We start from the raw sequence: 18,337 nt of genomic DNA, 5'->3' as shown, positions 1-18,337 counted from the left end.
ATGCAAGGAGAAAGAAGTGGGCTGATGAGATGGCCAACAAACCCTTGGACTTTTGGCAAACTGTCATATTTTCAGATGAGTCCCAATTTGCTCAATTTTCTGAGAGTGGACGCGTATGGGTCTGGAGACTTCCCAGTCAAGAGTTTTCTTTGAACCGATTGAAGCCAACTGTCAAACACGGTGGTTTTTCAGTGCTCCCTTGTGGGGAGCAATCTGGAGCACTGGTCGATCAGAGCTTGTGGAGTGTGTTGGCAACATCAACTCCATGACACACATTTCTGTCCTTGAGGATGGACTTGTCCCTGTTTTCTCCACTGGTCAGATAGTCAAAAACAACTCTCTGTTCCTGGAAGATGGAGCTCCATGCCAAAAAAGAACCAAAGAATGGCAGGACAGAAATGAGATCAAGTGACTTCCATGGCTAAGTCATTCTCCTGACATGAATCCCATTAAACACCTCCGGGCCATATTGGATCGAGCTGTGCGGAAAAAGTCCAGGAAACAAACATCACAGGCACAATTGCTAACCTATTTGCATGAAGCCTGGGCAGAAATCAAACAAGAGAAAATTTCAGAACGTGTAAGTTCTTAGCCTGAAAGAGCAAAAGCGTTGAAATCTGCAAATGGCAAGTCAACGAAATACTAGTGTTTGTATTAAAATGAATCAAATATACTTCAAATGTTCAATAAATAAATTCTTTCAAAATCATGGTGTCAATTTACTTCTGTCACGTCTCTGTACATCAGAGACAGGCTTAACACGGTGCTACTAGGTTTTAGAGGAGGGAGACAGGTTTTAAAGTTCATTTTTGAGGATTCCTTGTCAAGGCTCATATAAGAGCTGACACACAGAACATATGACAAAGGGAGCAGGAGACAAGACGGGTGGAAGAGGGCGGTGGGGAACAGAGATATGAGATCTGGGGAAGGGAGAGGGATGGGGCACGTACATGGGTAAAACATGATGGATACTACAGAGATTTTCAGGAAAGAAAGTAGGAAATTTGAAGGAGGTAGGTTTAGGGTGGATTAATGGGGGTAGAAAAGATCATGGTTTTGGATGGGGGAAAATAAGAGGTGGTGGTGAACAGCTGTTTTGAAGACCGAGAGGGAAGAGTGGTATTGAAGAGAGTGTGGGAGTTTGTTCCAGTAATGAATGAGGAATGAATGAATGAGTGAAGCTGAGCAGAAATTTTTGATTTTGGCATTTTCACCAGAAATGGGGTTTCTGGCAGACCTCAAGCACCATGAGGAAATGTAGGGGGGACAGAGCACAGACAGAGCGGGGAGCGGGGTGCAAGGCCGGAGAGGAGAGAGAGAGAGAGAGAGAGAGAGAGAGAGAGAGAGAGAGAGAGAGAGAGAGAGAGAGAGAGAGAGAGAGAGAGAGAGAGAGAGAGAGAGAGAGAGAGAGAGAGAGAGAGAGAGAGAGAGTAAGAGAGAGAGAGTAAGAGAGAGAGAGAGTAAGAGAGAGAGAGAGAGTAAAAGACAGAGAGTAAAAGACAGAGAGTAAAAGACAGAGAGTAAAAGACAGAGAGTAAAAGACAGAGAGTAAAAGACAGAGAGTAAAAGACAGAAAGTAAAAGACAGAAAGGCCACCAAACTGCCTGCTGTGAGAGAGTGAGAGACCCAATGACTCAGCTTCATTGCGGGAGATACCAATGATCCTAAAAGCCTTGGTTTCCATAATAAGAAGCTGAGCTAGATGTGAGGAAGGAGCACCAGCCCAGAGGGGGCAGCAGTACTCCATCAGGCTGCAGATGAAAGCTTTGTATGTGGTCAGGAGCCCAGGTGGGCCGAGAAAAGACTTTGCACGATGGAGGATTCCCAGTGGGCGACTGGCTTTTGAGGCCAGGTTGGAAATGTGGCTTTCCCAGGAAAGATGATTGAAGATAGTAAGACCCAGAAGCTTGAAAGAAAAGACTTCTTCCAGAGAATTGTTGAGAAAGTGGATGGGGGGTGGGGGGGGGGTTGCCAAACGGTCCTATCGGAGGGACATAGTGAGATTGAAATCCGGATTGAAAGACATGCTCCACGTGTTGGACCAGTTTGTGATTTTACCCAGATGTGCAGTGAGCAAAGAAGCTGCTGCTTGCCAGTCTGAGGGATGACAGATGGTATGGCAGAGGGTGGACTCATCAGCAAAGAGATAAAGAGGATTTTCCAGAGAGTCAGAGAGATCGTTGATGAAAACCAGGAAAAGAACAGGGCCCAGAACGCTCTCTTGAGGAATTCCAGCCTGGACAGGAAGAGGGGATGAAAGAACTCCATTTTGGGCCACATGTTCACTGCGACAGAAGAGGAAGTCTGCGAGCCATGAGTGGAGAAGGCCTTGGATACCATAAGAAGAGAGTTTGGTGAGCAGGGCAGGGTGCCAGACCATGTCAAAAGCACACGATATGTCGAGGGATATTGCTCTGATTACATGTCTGGCATTGAGGACCTCCCCTCCATCCATTGTTGGGAGAGCAGAAGCAGCATATCCAGGGTCGAATGACCTTGTCTGAAACCAAATTGATGATCAGAAATCAGGCCATTGGAGAAGAGGAAGGATTTAATGTCTGAAGTGATGATGGATTCCATAACCTTGCTGATGATTGGGAGAAGGCAGATTGGTCTGTAGTTGCAGGGATCTGTTTTTGCACCTTTTTATGCAGGGCAGTAATGTTTGCTGATTTCCAAGTGGATGGCAGATGACCTTAAGCAAATGAGAGGGTGAATAGAACAGAGGGAGGGTGAGCAAGCACAGAAGAGCAGGTTTTTAGGACACATGGGCTGATGCCGTCTGGACCGGTTGCAGAATCGGATTCGTGCTTTGACAGCAAGCTCTCCACCTTGTTAGGCGAAAAGGACACATAGTCCAGGGACAGTTGGGTGCAACTTGGTAAGGTGGGTACAGAAAGCGATGGGTTGTAAATGGAGTCATCACTGTTTGGTGGACGGTAGAGTAAACATATAAACCTGAGGCAGGAGTAGAGGGGAAGCCATCGCCAGAGGTATTCCTGGGGGTGTGGGGGAGTGAAGGCAGTGCATGGAGAGTAAGGAATAGAGACTTTTATGAAGAGAGCAACTCCTCCACCAGGACGAGGCTCAGGTCTGTCATGCCGGAAGAGGGAGTAACCAGGGAGAGATACTTAGGAGTCAGAGACGTCTTGAGGGAGGAAAGTTTCTGTTAGGCAGATAATGTCTGGGGTGTCATTGGCAATCTGTATGGAACGATCTGTAAGGTTGGAGCAAATGCCCTGGATATTTGAGATCCACACTGTTCATGAAGAGGGAGGGGAGGAGGCTTTGGGTGCAGTGGATTGGGGGGAGGGTAGGACAAGGGAGGAGGGTGGAGGTAAAGAGAGTTGTTGGATGAGTGTGGGGGATTGCAGAATAGCTAGAGGAGGGGGCCGGATGAGGAGGAGAAAAGGCTCTGTGGTGATGGGCGAGAGAGGGGGGCAAGAGAGGGGGCCGGAGGCAGTTGAGGATTTGAGGAGGTGGTGTGATGAGATGGAGGGTAGAGGACAGGGGAAGGAGGCAGCTTTGTGGATGAGAGGGGAGGGGTAACTTTGAGAAGGGTGAGTGAGGGGGGTGAATGGTGGGAGAAGCGTGAGTGGGGAGAGTTGAGGGAGAAAGGTGAGTGGGAAGTTTTTGAGAAAGGTGAGAGGGAAGTGTGTGAGGGTTGCTTTGAGAGCGAGGGATGAGACAGCTGAGTTGACACTGAAGTTGGAAAAAATAATGGTTGATGGAAAGCGAACATTCATAGCAAACTGCTTTTTTTTTAATTTTTAGGTCAGAGATGCGATTAAAGACATTTATTGATGGATGCAATCAAGGCGAATTAAGAGAACGGAGAGAAGAAATGCTGTAACAGTTAGATTTTTTTAGGCAAGGTGTGGGGGAAAAATTTATATTAATGTATTCTAAATTGTAACAAATGGAGTTTTAGAAATGTAAGTTTTATGCTATAAGTTGAATTGGCTGTCCTTTCTGGCCAAGAGACTTTTGCCCTAAATGTTGATAAATGTCTTTGTTTGGAGCGGGTGACCTGAGCTGATAACAGCGAACCTTTGCCTCAAAATGTACGTAGTGGCTTCTCGTCTAAAGGACACATCTGCAGTCTGGGTTGATAGCCCCCACCATTCTCCCATGAAAGTATAAAATGCTTTGGAATGTAAAATTGTTTAAGTGCAAGTGCCTGAGGAAGTATAGAATCTCAGTGGCTTGTACTCCTTGGAACTGACCAAGTACCAAGTTAGAATAAAACTCTCTGATGTAATGTGGAAGTGAATTGAATCGGGTTGGTCTAACTGTTAACTAAAAGTAAGAATTGATGAAATAGAACCAAATAATATTGCAATCAATGGGGATTCTTAAGTTCATTGTACGAGGGTGAGAAGTGTATGGTAGATAATTAGAAAATAAATTGTTTCACAAGGAAGGACTTGTGTGGACATCAGTTTATCAGTGTCAATGGGTTTTATGCTGGATTTTATAACCAAATCGGACGAACGTTAAACTCTGCCTGAAGTCAAATAGGATTCCACAATTGGCCAGGTAGAATCCTTCAATGATCACAACAAGGTGGGTTAAAAAAAATCCACATCAGTTGGTGCCGTGACTTGGATTCGAACCGACGTTGGTGCGGTGCTCGTGACCGGAGGTGCTTAATCTGCTGGAGGCAGTGCCTGGAGGAACGACAAGTGCTTGAGCGAAGGTAAGGGCGAGCGCTCTCAGCAGGTAACACATTTCGCACAAAGAAAAGTTCATTGTCAGATAATTTTATTGATAGAAAGAAGAGGATCCGGCGGAGAGAGTCCGTTTTAAAGTAAACGATAAGTACTGTAGTTGTTTTAGAAAAGTGCTGGAGAAGAAGAGGAGTCAGATGATACTTACCTGACGGGAGAGATACCGTGATCATTAAGGCGGTGTTCTCAGGGCGAGGCCTACCCATTGCACTATGGGCGGGTTGACCCCTGCGATTTTCCCAAATGTGGGAAACTCAACTGTACAATTTGAGGAGTGCAGAGGGCACAGTAAGAGGCCTGATGAGGAGCCAGAGGAGTAATTAAATGTTTGCATTGATACGGACCGGCTGAGAGAGAGGCCGAGGACACGGCTGAGATGCCGAGATAGGGTTATGATTATGGGGAAATAGATAAATATTATAAGTTACCTGTTTGTAAGAGTTATAAGAGTTACCTTTTGTTCATTGAACTCACTGGAAGTTTGTTGGCAGTGAGGTTGTTATATTATATCGGATTTGAAAATCCAATGATTTGCATGAAACGTTTTGTAGAGTGCAGGAGACAATTGACTGGCTGGGAGCTTGGTTGCTGATTTGCAATGAGTTGCATGTGTTGCTGAGAGTAAAAATTGAAACTTGTGCGAGTCCAATATTCACTGCAATGAAACGTGTTCTGTTGGGATTTTGACGATATTTTAACAAATAAGGAAGAAATATCAGGCAGAGAGTCGAAATAAAACAGCCTGCATGTTCGTGGTTTGGTGCTGATAACGCGAAGGAAGGTCTAGTCGCAGTTGTGTGTGTGAATGCAATTCAATGGGGGTCTGAATTGGAAGTGATTGTGAGCTCGCTGCGGAATTAAAAACTGCTGGATGGTGTGATACATGAATGTCTTGTTAGAAATAATAATATTGCAACAAATAAAGCGTGAAGAGATGCACATTCATATAATAAATAAAACGACCTCAGCAAGACAGTCTGAGGACGAACTCATGCTGAATTAAGCTGTGGGTCTGTTTGGGTTGGCATGTTATGCATTCTTGGCATTGTATTTCCACGCGAAGGTCGCAAGCTGCAACAGTGCAGCTCGCCCCCTCCACTGGATCTGTGGGGGGAGGGGGGGTGGCATGTCTTTCCACTGAGTCTGTGTTTGAGTCTTAGCTTTAAGTGTGAAATTTGATTCATATGCAGATTCAAGAGGATGGCGCCTATTGTGTCGAAATGTGCATGCCGTTGGCAATGACTTTAAAATTATATAGAAATGTGATTGGTATTTGTCACGTGGTCACATGCGAGTCTATGAGATGCAATGCTCGTTAGTGTGTGTTGAAGACATGACAGAGTAATGCTAAACTGTGGGTTTTGCCTGTCAGAGTTTTTTTTCTTTTTCTTCCCACCGGATGTGGAGAAAACTTCCTGTTCCTTGTTACTTGGTGTTTGTGGTGCACCCTCTCTACTGAATCTGTTTAAAGTGAAGTCCATTTAGGAAAAAAGTGTTGAAGTTTAATTTAAAAAACCATAGGGATTTTGAATAAATTGAAATAACAATTGTGAATGTGGGATATATTCGGAGCGTGAAGTCTTGGGAGGTGAGCTCTCGCTGGCATTGTGATTTGTAATTACACAACCCAGGAGGTTTAAGTGCTGGGCAAGCTCTGAGGATGTGTCAGAAATGTTTCGAAGATTTGATCTGAGTTGTAACCATTGTACTTAAAAGATGTGATTTAAATGTAGAAACGTGATTTGGAATGATTTTTAATGATTTGATGATGTTTCGCACGTGGGGCGATTCACAGATAATTGATGATGCCCTCAGATGGACGTTGAAATAGGCATATTGTTTTATTCGTCTGCGAATGTTGAGGTTGCCTGAACTTGTGCTGGGAAGGCAATGGCAACCAACCCAGTATAACCCTTTGATCAATTCAGTCAAGGTAAATTCATGATTTAATTGGATAGATGCTGAAGATTTTATTTTTGATTTATGGATTTTAAAAGGAAATATTTTATTGTTTTGACCAAAAAGTTGTTTAAGAGAGATTGGATGTTTATTAGTCTGAAGTTTAAGATGCTTTTCCCAAGACTGGGATAAAGTTTGGGGAGAGTCTAGCTGCATGTGTAGACAGAGTGTTTGAGCTGAAATTTAAATGATATTCGCCTGATGACAGATTTGACAAGTGATTTGATAATTTTTGTACAACTGTTTAAAATGATTTATTTGTTTTGAAAAAGGAAAATGGATTTGTAATTGAGGTCAGAGGAAGTGATAGATGGTTTGTGTATGTGAGTTGAAAAATGGCAGCATGTTTGCTGTTTTGGTGAGAGAGAAGTGGATAGATGGAAAATGTCAGAGATTTATAATGTCGATGGAATTCAGTGTTGTTTAAGGGAGATTGGTTAAACATTATTTTGAGATATTTTACGCTCTGCAGCCAAGGACGCTCTGCAGCTCGGCAACTCGATGTCAGGATGGCCGAGCGGAGTGGAACTCTCAAATTGGTGGTTGTGTGGTAACTGTGTTAGTTACTTTCAGACTAAGCTCATTAAAAAAACCCCTTGTTAATCTTTTAATTGAGGATAAGGAAAATTACTGAGAATTGAATCAAGATGATAAAATTGGCAGCTGCTCTGGAACTATTTGTGAATGAAACTGTGAATTGTTTTGCAGATGTGAATGTTAAAATGGTAACTGTGCAAAATCGAATTGGATTCTGTTCTTGAAGAAATAGATTACTTTCATATTTTGGGATAAATGATGGAATATTTTTGTGAAAAGAATTATTGATCGCAAATTGGAACCCTGATAAAGACTGTTTGCTTTTACATGGAAATAGCAAATGAGATGAATGTTTTGAGTACACATACAACTGAGATTTCTGTATATTTTAGTTGTCATTTAGGGAAATAATAAGGAAAGAGATAAAATATTGATAATGCAAGTTGAATGCTCTGGAAGAACCTTTGTCAGTCTTGTGGAAATACATGAGCCCATGATGTTTACCCATGATGTTTACTCGATGTTAACTTTGGTTTTGTTTGTTTTGGAGTGTTGAACGCAGTTAAACTATGAAATGTACGATTTCGTCTAAATGAAGCTTGGAAAGAACTTCCACACAAAGATTGGACGATGGGAGAACCCAGATTTTGGTGATTGAGCATTCAACCTGTGATCATGAAACCCCCTTCCTGAGGAGATAAGATGAGCAATGAAAAAAAAAAAAAGAAAGACCCACTGAGGAGAAGCTTGGGCAAGACCTTGCGTCATCGTTTTGTGATGCAGGCCGGCAAGGCAAGCTTGGAGGAATAACCATGGATTGCTGCTCTGCAAATACATCGTGCACTTGCCGTGGCTGCCTCAATGCACAACAAAGGCCCTGATGGCCACTCGACGAGTCCCCTGCAACATGTGTTCAGTGATGCGGCTCGGGGGCTTGTGCAGCCACCGTGACTGCATCCAACATGCACAGCTCTTTTGGTGAATCAAACCTGATTGCACAAACTGCTGCTGCAAGGGCCCAAACTCAGCTGGGACTCTGGGTCACCTCTCTGATCCTTTTCATCACCTTCAACCCAGCGTCGAGCCCAATCCCTTGCCTGCCAAGATCTACCTTCTCTTCAGCTCAACAGAGTGCTTCAACTGTGTTTCCCGTTGAGTGTGCCATTTTAATGGAAACGCACCCTCTCGCCTGGGACACTATTGAAATGGTCATTATATGAGCACTCGCTCTCATTGTTAAATTGAACTTGTGTAACGAATATCTTTCTCCTTCAGGAACGGGACATGGTAATCATGTGTAAGAAAAATTATTCAAATTTTCCTTTAAAAAAAAGCGGGGGAGTGTGGGGGAAAAATTTATATTAATGTATTCTAAATTGTAACAAATGGAGTTTTAGAAATGTAAGTTTTATGCTATAAGTTGAATTGGCTGTCCTTTCTGGCAAAGAGACTTTTGCCCTGAATGTTGATAAATGTCTTGATCTGGAGCGGTGTGACCTGAGCTGATAACAGCGAACCTTTGCCTCGAAATGTACGTAGTGGCTTCTCGTCTAAAGGACACGTCTGCAGTCTGGGTTGATAGCCCCCACCACTCTCCCATGAAAGTATAAAATGCTTTGACATGTAAAATTGTTTCAGAGCAAGTACCTGAGGAAGTATAGAATCTCAGTGGCTTGTGCTCCTTGGAACTGACCAAGTACAAAGTTAGAATAAAACTCTCTGATGTAATGTGGAAGTGAATTGAATCGGGTTGGTCTAAAAGTAAGAATTGATGAAATAGAACCAAATAATATTGCAATCAATGGGGATTCTTAAGTTCATCGTACGAGGGTGAGAAGTGTATGGTGGATAATTAGAAACTAAATTGTTTCACAAGGAAGGACTTGTGTGGACATCAGTTTATCAGTGTCAATGGGTTTTATGCAGGATTTTATAACCAAATCGGACAAACGTTAAACTCTGCCTGAAGTCAAATAGGATTCCACAATCGGCCAGGTAGAATCCTTCAACGATCACAACAAGGTGGGTTAAAAAATCCACATCACAAGGTATGAATGAAAGGTCAAATTGAGAGCAGTCTGTTGAAATAGAAGAAGAGTAGTGAATTATGATACAGTAATGAGTACCACACATGTGAAAGAGGAAGATGAAGCATTATAAGAGATCGTTTTTATTATTATTATTATTATTATTATTATTATTATTATTATTATTATGAGAGAGATCATTGATGAAAAAAAGAAAAAAGAACAGGGCACAGAACACTGCTTTGAGGAACTCCAGCCTGGACAGGAAGAGATGAGAGAATTCCATTAAGAGCCACATGTTGACTACGACAGGAGAGGAAGTTCGCGAGCCATGAGGGGAGATTGCCTTGGATACCGTAAGAAGTTTTTTGAATAGTGCGGGATGCCAGACCATATCAAAAACGTTGGACAGATGTTGTTTTCTGGCTCTCCTGAGAGTGGACACGTACTTGTTGCAGACTTTTTGGAATGCACTGAAATTGCCTTCAGTGGGATTTGCCTTACAGGAAGAAAAGGCAAGTTGTTTTAGAGCAACTGCCTCACCAGAGGATTCAGTGCACCATTGGTGGGAAGAAGGGTAGGATAATTGAAGACGAGATTAGATGAATCTGTGAGAGAGAGAGAGAGAGAGAGAGAGAGAGAGAGAGAGAGAGAGAGAGAGAGAGAGAGAGACAGACAGACAGAGACAGACAGAGACAGACAGAGACAGACAGAGACAGACAGAGACAGACAGAGACAGACAGAGACAGACAGAGACAGACAGAGACAGACAGAGACAGACAGAGACAGATTTTCTGTGGAAGAATTCCCAGGCTGAGTTAATATCAAGGGGAGTAGATATTGGAGAGCAGTCGTGAAGAGAGATGGCTGTTTGTAGTCCCTGCCAATCTGCTTGAGAGAAATGCCAGACTCGCCGGAATTGAGGCAGCTATCTGAGAATAGCCAGAAAAATGTAGACTTGCATTGCAGAAGAATGTACATTTAATTTAGACATAGAGGCCAATTGGCCCATAAAACATGTCATGTCAGGTCAGGTCAGATATGGGAGCATGCACCAGAACAGCATGTCACTGCCTCCACTTTCCGTCGTGACGACAGGGGCCTACGTCTGGCCATCCCCCAGGCAGATGTCTGGCCTATCCCCATCTCCTTGAGATGCCGATCAACCTGCTGCAACCACGAGGCACGTGGTCGGCCCATTGGCCTCCTACATTCATGAGACTCCCTTGCTGAGAGAATCTCGTGAGCAGGATCAGCGACATGAAAACGAGCCATATGGACATACAGCAGCAGCTGACGCTCACCGACTACACAGGTAACAAATCTCATTTGAGGCTCTCTCAGCAACCGCTCGTTGGACACAAAGTCCGACCAGTGATAGCCAAGGATTCTCCGAAGAGACCTGGTACCAAAGGAATTAAGTCTCCGTCTCAGATCCCTGGTCAGAATCCAAGTCTCACATTCATAGAGCAAGACTGAAAGCACCAAGGACCTGAAGACTTGGACTTTCGTCCTCCTGCACAGGTAGCGGCAGCGCCACACCCCATGATCCAGTGAATCCATGACTCCCCAGGCCCAACCCAGATGTCTATTGACCTCTGCCTCACAGTCAGCAGAGACGTGAATATCACTGCCAAGGTAAGTGAATCTCTCCACGACCTCAACATCCTCACCACAAACAGGCAAAGACAGGAGAGCAGCATCCAAGATGTCATTGAAAGTCTGGATCTTAGTTTTGACCCAGGAAACCCGTAATCCCAGTGGCTCAGACTCCTCATTTAGCACCTCGAGGGCCCCCAAAAGGATATCTAAAGTCTCCACAAAGAGAACTGCATCATCTGCAAAATCAAGGTTAGAGATCTTGACATTCCCAAATGATGCACCACAGCTTATTCTCCCTGACATCCTCCCCAGAATCCAGTCCATACAAGTGCTGAAAAGTGTGGGGGTCAGTACACACCCCTGATGAACTCCAGAAACTACTGGAAATAAGTCAGAGATGGTACCACCACATCTCACAGCACTCTCAGTACCAGAGCAGAGTTCAGACATCAGATCGATCAGTTTTGGTGGCACCCCAGGAAGACCAAGAATCCTCCAGAGGGCATCCCGATTCACTGAATCAAACGCCTTACAGAGATCAACGTCGGCTGCAAGCCCTGACGAAACTCTCGTCTGCTTTCGGTGAGGAACCAAAGAACAAGGATACGGTCAATAATTGACCTCCTTGGTGTAAAGCCTGACTGCTCTGGATGCTGGTGCTCAAGCAGATGGTGGCGAACCCCATCAAGATATATCCGAGCAAAGACCTTGCCCAGCACTGAGAGCAGCATCACCCCTCAGTAGTTGATGCAGTCTTGGCGATCACCCTTCCCTTTCCAGAGAGGGACAACAAGGCCCCTCTTCCAGTCTGTTGGGATGATTCCTGTGTTCCAGGCAGAGCACAGAACTGCATGCAACAACACGAGTGCAGAATTTCCATCAGCTTTGAGAAGTTCAGCATGGATGCCACATATCCCTGGAGCTTCACCTCCATTTCAACCGGTTCACCGCAGCATGTGTTTCCACAAACGAAGGTGGACCACAGTTGATTGGAGGGTCAGCAACAGTGATTGTAACACCCCTGACATCCAATATGACAGCTGGTAGATCAGCCTGGTACAACCGCTCAAAGTAACCGGCCCAGCGGGCCTTCACTTCGGACTCCTCTGTCAAGAGCCTACCACCCTCTGCTCTAACTGCAGTACACCAAGGGATGGGCTTGGATGAACGCAATGCACGAATTCCCCTGTAAGCAGGACGAGAATCACTTGGCCACAGGTGATGCTCTAACCCTCACAGATGCCTCGCACATAGGCCTGCTTGTCCACCCTTCGCACACATCCATTTTTACACCTCAGCTCCCTGAACAGCTCAGCTCTGCCATTCAGCCTGGACCTGCGACTCTTATCAATGGCATCCAGTGTCCCTTGAGAGACAAAATTCTTCTTCGCCCTTCAGTGAATTCCAAGACATCCACCGGCAACATCAAGGAAGGTGGTCTTGAAGGCCCTCCACAATTCTTCAAGATCTCCCAAAGCACCCCGACCCCCCAAAAATCTCCACTCAGCTTGTTCGCAAACTCTTCAGTTACCCTCTCATCCTTGAGCTTGCCAACATTCAGCCTCGGCTGGGATGGTACCATTCTCCTGGATTTAAGGTGCAACTTAAGAGTTGCTTCAACAAGCCGGAGGTCAGTATTGAGGAACTGAGCACTCCGGTAGACCCTACAGTTCTGGATCATCCTCCAGCGACCACCAATGAGGACATTGTCGATCTCCTTTGCCACACCGCCAGCATTGGAATACCAACTCCAGCGATGAGCTTGTGGGCGCTGAAACCATGAACCGGCCACCCTAAGTCCATGACTCCTTGCAAAGTCAAGGAACTTAGTGCTATTCTGGTTCACAGTTCCAGACCCATGGGGACCAACACACATCTCATAACCATCCCTATCAGTTCCAGTTGATGCAATGAAATCCTCCAAGAGTAGAAGTGTGTCTTGTCTGGGGCACTGATCAACCACAGACTCGAGTGTGGCATAGAATGCATCCTTCATGGTGAGGTCACTCGCCTCAGTCGGAGCATAAACAGAGACCAGGGCAACCCAAGGAGTGACGAATCCTTCGTCTCATAATACGGCGCCCGTTGACCGGTGTTATCTCAATTATCATTGGAGTCAACTTATTGGACACAGCTCCAGCAACTCCTTGGGCATGGTAACCATCACAGCGACCAGACCAATAGTAGCTGTAACCACCCACCATGATCTCGCCGCAATCCGGTCTCCGAACCTCAGAGTGCTGCAATAACGATGTCCAAACGCTTGAGCTCAGATGATAACAGAGACAGGTGATCATCCTCTCTTTGGGATAGGACATTCCAGGCACCCACCCGAAGGGACCGCCTCAGGTTAACCCAAGGAGACCGCCGTCTGGTGGACGACACCTCAGCACCACTCCGACACACTCTCCCGCAATCTGACCCAGGGATGTTACCCCGTGGTTTCCCTCCTCTCATCAAAGCTTGGGGGTCCTGAAGGCTTTGCCCCAATCCCGTCATCCGGTGAGCTGCCCTACGAAGGGAAGCTGTACAGGAGGTTCTCCCACGGAGTGGGTTTTCAGATATTTTTTTGTCCATTTTCACTGAATGGATATTTTTTCCGGATACCGTGCTCTTGCTTTCTGAGATATCCGGATTTCCAGATACCGTGCTCTGAGATCCAGTGCCTGTGCCTACACTTGCTGCACCGTATCTCAGCGGAAGATTTCATTTCAACTCGAGCCCACCAAGGCAAGGATCGAACCGACTCTCGTTGTTGTTGTTGTTGTTGTTGTTGTTGTTGTTGTTGTTGTTGTTGTTGTTGTTGTTGTTGTTGTTGTTGTTGTTGTTGTTGTTGTTGTTCTTGTTGTTGTTGTTGTTGTTGTTGTTGTTGTTGTTGTTGTTGTTGTTGTTGTTGTTGTTGTTGTTGTTGTTGTTGTTGTTGTTGTTGTTGTTGTTGTTGTTGTTGTTGTTGTTCTTCTTCTTCTTCCGGCTGCTTCCGTTCGGGGTCGCCACAGCGGATCATCCGTTATGATCCGCATACTGATTTGGCACAGGTTTTACGCCGAATGCCCTTCCTGACGCAACCCTGGTCGCCTCTTACGACACAGGGATAAGGATTGGGTTCCCCCATTATTCCGGGCTGCCCTACACCCTCTCATAGCGCGGCCCAGCACAGAGCTCCCGTCCTCAAGCGATCCTCCAACCCAAGCCTCCGAGTGGCCGGATTACAGGCGCACGCCACTACGCCCGGTATCGAACCGACTCTCAACACTTATCAATTGAGCGCCCCTTCCCGATAAGCGATAGGTTTACCTTTCTCAGCTGCTTGCTCTATTTTCTCCAAATTGTGTTAAACTTTGCTTCAGTTATATGAACATTTTCGGTTGTTACTCTGAAAATTGCAGGCTTGTTTCTTCTGAAGCGCCCTCATTCGAACGCGTGGAAGGAATTGACGCTTTTTCGGTTGCTACGGTAACGACAAATTCCCTCGTACAAAAATTATTTCAAAATTTAATTTCACTTCATGGGAAATATCAGCGATTTGGTCGATATTAATATTTTGAGGAAACGCTCAATTAAGAATTCAATTCAAACAGCGTGGAGTGAATTGTCTTGTTGATCATACACCGCTCAGTCTAATATGTACATACACCGCTCGAAAGAAATACACACATCATGTCTATTTTGAACATTTTATCTTTGATGTATTAGAGTTTAGAAGAAAGATATTTGATGAATTATTAGCGCAAACCACAGAACTCCGAAGTGGGAAGGAGATTGAGATTTGAGCTGACGTCAGAGATCGAGGTAAAAGCTGACGTCAGAGATCGACGATAAAGCTGACGTCAGAGATCGAGGGAAGAGCCGACGGCATAGATCGTTTGCACGTGGTCATCATGCGTCTTGTTTGTCATCCTACCCTGCTGAATTTAACGGTCCTCTTCCGTTTGTTTATAGAACACCTTCAGATGTCACACGACGAGGAGAACACCGCACGAACCCTCGGACATCATGCTCCTCTGAAACGAATGTTTATAATAAAAACCAATCCCAATTTTCGTGGACAGGGGGCGCTGCGAACCTGTCATAAACCATTACAAAACGTTTTCAGGTTTAAAATCCACACAGAGCTTCACTGCAAACAGCATTTCGAACAATGGTCCTTGTCGTCGTCCTCATCTTCCTCTTCCTATTCCTCCTGAAGGGTGTCATCATTTGATGAGGGCGTGGCTATGCCACTGATGCCACGCCCTCTCCAGTTTGGCCAGGATGCCGGCGATAACTCGGCTGTTCTTGGCGAAGGATACCGTGGCATATTTAACTTCCACCAACTTAAATACCAGCAGATGGGACACTCAGGTATAAATGTCCATCCGAGAGACGTCACACACGTTTATCATGTACTATATTAAGCCTGCTTGCGAAACACCGGGATGACAGTTCATATCTGGGCTCATTCTCGAACCCAGGCTCGACGTCTCAGAAGAGTAAGCACCTTGGTTTAATGATTACAAAATCGGTCATGGGATGTACACTGGTCAGCATCTCGTGGTGGCTCTGGAGCCATTTTCAGATGACTTCTCTCCATCATCGGTTGGCACGGTCACGTCATTCCCGGCGTTTAACTCCCTCTCTGACTGTTGCTTCACGAGCAAGTGACCACTATATTCGTTATTGGTGTGTGTCTGTCTGTCTGTCTGTCCCGAGCATAGCTCCGTGGGTTTTGATCCGATCTTGATAAAATTTGGGTGGGAGGTTTGTATCATGATCTAGTTGTGTTTTCCGGAGAATGAGTGTGCCGCGCCCATTATGGGCGGAGCCACGCCCCATAAACACGTGTTTTTATGGGGTAGCCGGTTTCAAGTTACATCTTCTCCGAGGGGGTTTGTCGAATCTGGCAGTGGTTTCGGTATTTGGTTCGCCCAATGGCACCTGCATAGCCCCACCGAGCTCGATTTTTCATTTTCGTCCCAAGGTCATGGTCACAAGGTCACGAACTTAGAAAATGTCAAAAAAAATCAATAAAACGGGCATCGAGCTCTTAGGGTTTTCAACTGTTTCGAATAAAAGTTGGTATGCAAGTAGTGCTCTTCGAGTACTACAACTTTCATAATTTACGTTTTTCCCGATTCCCGCCAATTTGCCCTGTGGCGTCCCCTCGTCAACCATCGCCGTCTCCGGACTTGTTATCTCTATTGTCACTGCCAAGAGGTGATTCAATGATTCCCGGAAATGATTGTGACGTCATTTAAAGGAGTGGCCTCTGTGGGCATGCATGTGATTCATTAAAAAGCCTTTCCCGTGAGTGTGCTCATTTGGGGCTGTCTTCCTGTTCTCATTTTTGTTGATTCGACCACAATATAGATGAAAGAGCGCACGATGACGTGCCCATGACAGAACGATGTGCAAGAGGACCACGTGATGCACTGACGTCGCGTATCGCTCAAACTGCCACTCTCAGCCCAATTCGGCTTTGTGGGACAGATCTTCTCGTTCTCGTTCTTGATGTTTGTGGAGCAACTTCTGCTGAATGGAGACGGTTCAGGGAATCAAAGCGAATCCGGTAATAGAGGAAAAGTATAAGATAAGCCGGGAGGTGACGATGGTTCGTGGGAATTATTGAGGAAGCCCTACCATAAAAACCTATCTCTTCCGTCAAAATCGACCAAATCAAATCGGATTTTTTTATATGTTGTACTTATGGACATTACGCACAGCCTCTAGGAAATGAAATTGCGAGAAAAAAAATCGAGAAAAAAATAAAAATAAATAAAAAGTTCAAGTGGGCGTGGCTCTGCCCACAAGGGGCGTGGGACGCCCCTCATACAAAAAGACTCAACTAGACCATGATATCTTGCTTGTGTCCAAGTTTCATCAAGATAGCATCAAACGTCACGGAGCTATACTCTGGAGAGAGTCACAAACAGACAGACAGACAGACACAACGAAAATAGTGGTCACTGCTGGCACCCATGAACCAATTGACAACCCACCACATATGCTCTTTTGCCATACATATAATAGTCCTTCTATCGTCCTTCAATCGACTCAATTCATCACGTACACGTACGTACACACACACACACACACACACACACACACACACACACACACACACACACACACACACACACACACACACACACACACACACACACACACACACATCTTTCAGACATGAATATACTAAATTACATGAACTACCAAACTACCCAGCATATTCCTTCCCATGATGGGGCTTATTGACACCTAATCTCCTATGAAAGGGGATTTGATGTATCAGATGTGATCTTTGTATTGTTTTGAGTGAAGTGTGCATGTGTTCAGTGTGTAAGGAATTATCCACTGGAGATTCTTGTTGCATTAATTGGAGAAATTTCAAAGTATGACTTTGAGGATTATGAGTTGTGTGAAGCAAATGTAGCTGTATGTAGGAGATCGTGATGGATCATGCCACCACCAAGTAGAAGGAGATAGGGACCATGGTTACTTACTATACGTTAAAGTACACTTCATGGTGTGTCTATTCTCAGAAGAAGGTTTGCTAAACAGGATGTCCCATCGTTATTTTCTCCTTTTAAAATTTGCCTTTTCTACGTCTTTGTGCCTTGCCGTAATTATGAGAATTTCGCCTTTCAACACTCCATTGAAACTTTTGATAAATTAGAGGTTGTTTAATCTCCTGGGTACACAAAAGAGGGTTCTATAGCTGTGCATTATAGCCTCTTTACTTTGAGTGATGGTTTGAGGGTTTGTCATGAACTGCAAACAGCACAAACTCTGACCCTCGATCTGCAAACCATCAAAAACTAGAATGGCACTCGGTACCAGGCTGAACAATTGTCGTTTTGTCCCACTCATAGGCAGGATCTGGATCCAGATCTTCACCAAAATCGAATCCATTCGTCCTTGTCACACCCCCAACCTGTTCACCAAGTTTTCGTCTGGATCTGTCCATAAATTTCTGAGAGATCCTGCTCACAGCCAGAGAGACAGACAAACAAACAGTTGAAAACAGAACCTCCGTGCACCTTCAGTGATGGAGGTAATCATGTCAACCTTGGAGCACCTTGGAGGTAATCTCTCCCTCCCCCCAGCGCCATTTGTATGGGGAAACTGCGGGAGATTCGTTTGCCCAATGCGATGACTTGCGCAGCTCTGGGAATATCGTTCTGATGATATGAGGGCAGACAGCATCTCTGACTTGGTGCCGAAAAAGCGTTCCGGGTCTGTGCGTGGCAGTAGAGCCATGGAGAGGATGGAGAGAAAAATAAACAAAGAAGAAGCAGAGGCGTTGTGTCCATGAGAAAGCACATGTGTGTAGATGTAGATATGGGAAGAATTTTGATGAAAAGGCTAGTGGAAGGGAAGTCGAAGCGAGTGAAAGTGCGAAAACCTGTCCAGGTTGACAGACTCAGGCAAAAGGCAGGAATAGATGAAAGGCGACAGAGCTCAGACTTCAGGCCGACCTCCAACAGACCTTGAACAGACTGACTGACC

General features: G+C 45.1%; 1 protein-coding gene and 1 pseudogene across 4 annotated transcripts in view; one reads left to right on the top strand and one right to left on the bottom strand.

Moving 5' to 3' along the window:
• Positions 1–14,318, bottom strand: part of LOC147016047 (uncharacterized) — a 43,474-nt gene extending 29,156 nt beyond the window's left edge. For all 4 annotated transcript variants that reach the window (XM_085848736.1, XM_085848735.1, XM_085848738.1 and 1 more), the window contains exon 1: positions 14,150–14,318. The gene's annotated coding sequence lies outside the window, so the exon portion shown is untranslated. The remainder of the gene's footprint in view (positions 1–14,149) is intronic.
• On the top strand, positions 4,871–5,008 carry LOC147016048 (U1 spliceosomal RNA; annotated as a pseudogene).
• Positions 14,319–18,337: the final 4,019 nt, after the last annotated feature.

The sequence above is a fragment of the Eptatretus burgeri genome, chromosome 12, assembly GCF_056783735.1.
Source record: "Eptatretus burgeri isolate ZD-2024b chromosome 12, Ebu_testis_v1, whole genome shotgun sequence".
In the NCBI taxonomy this organism is placed as follows: Eukaryota; Metazoa; Chordata; class Myxini; order Myxiniformes; family Myxinidae; genus Eptatretus; species Eptatretus burgeri.
Note: the sequence above shows the minus strand (reverse complement) of the source record. Positions and strands in the feature narration are given on the sequence as shown.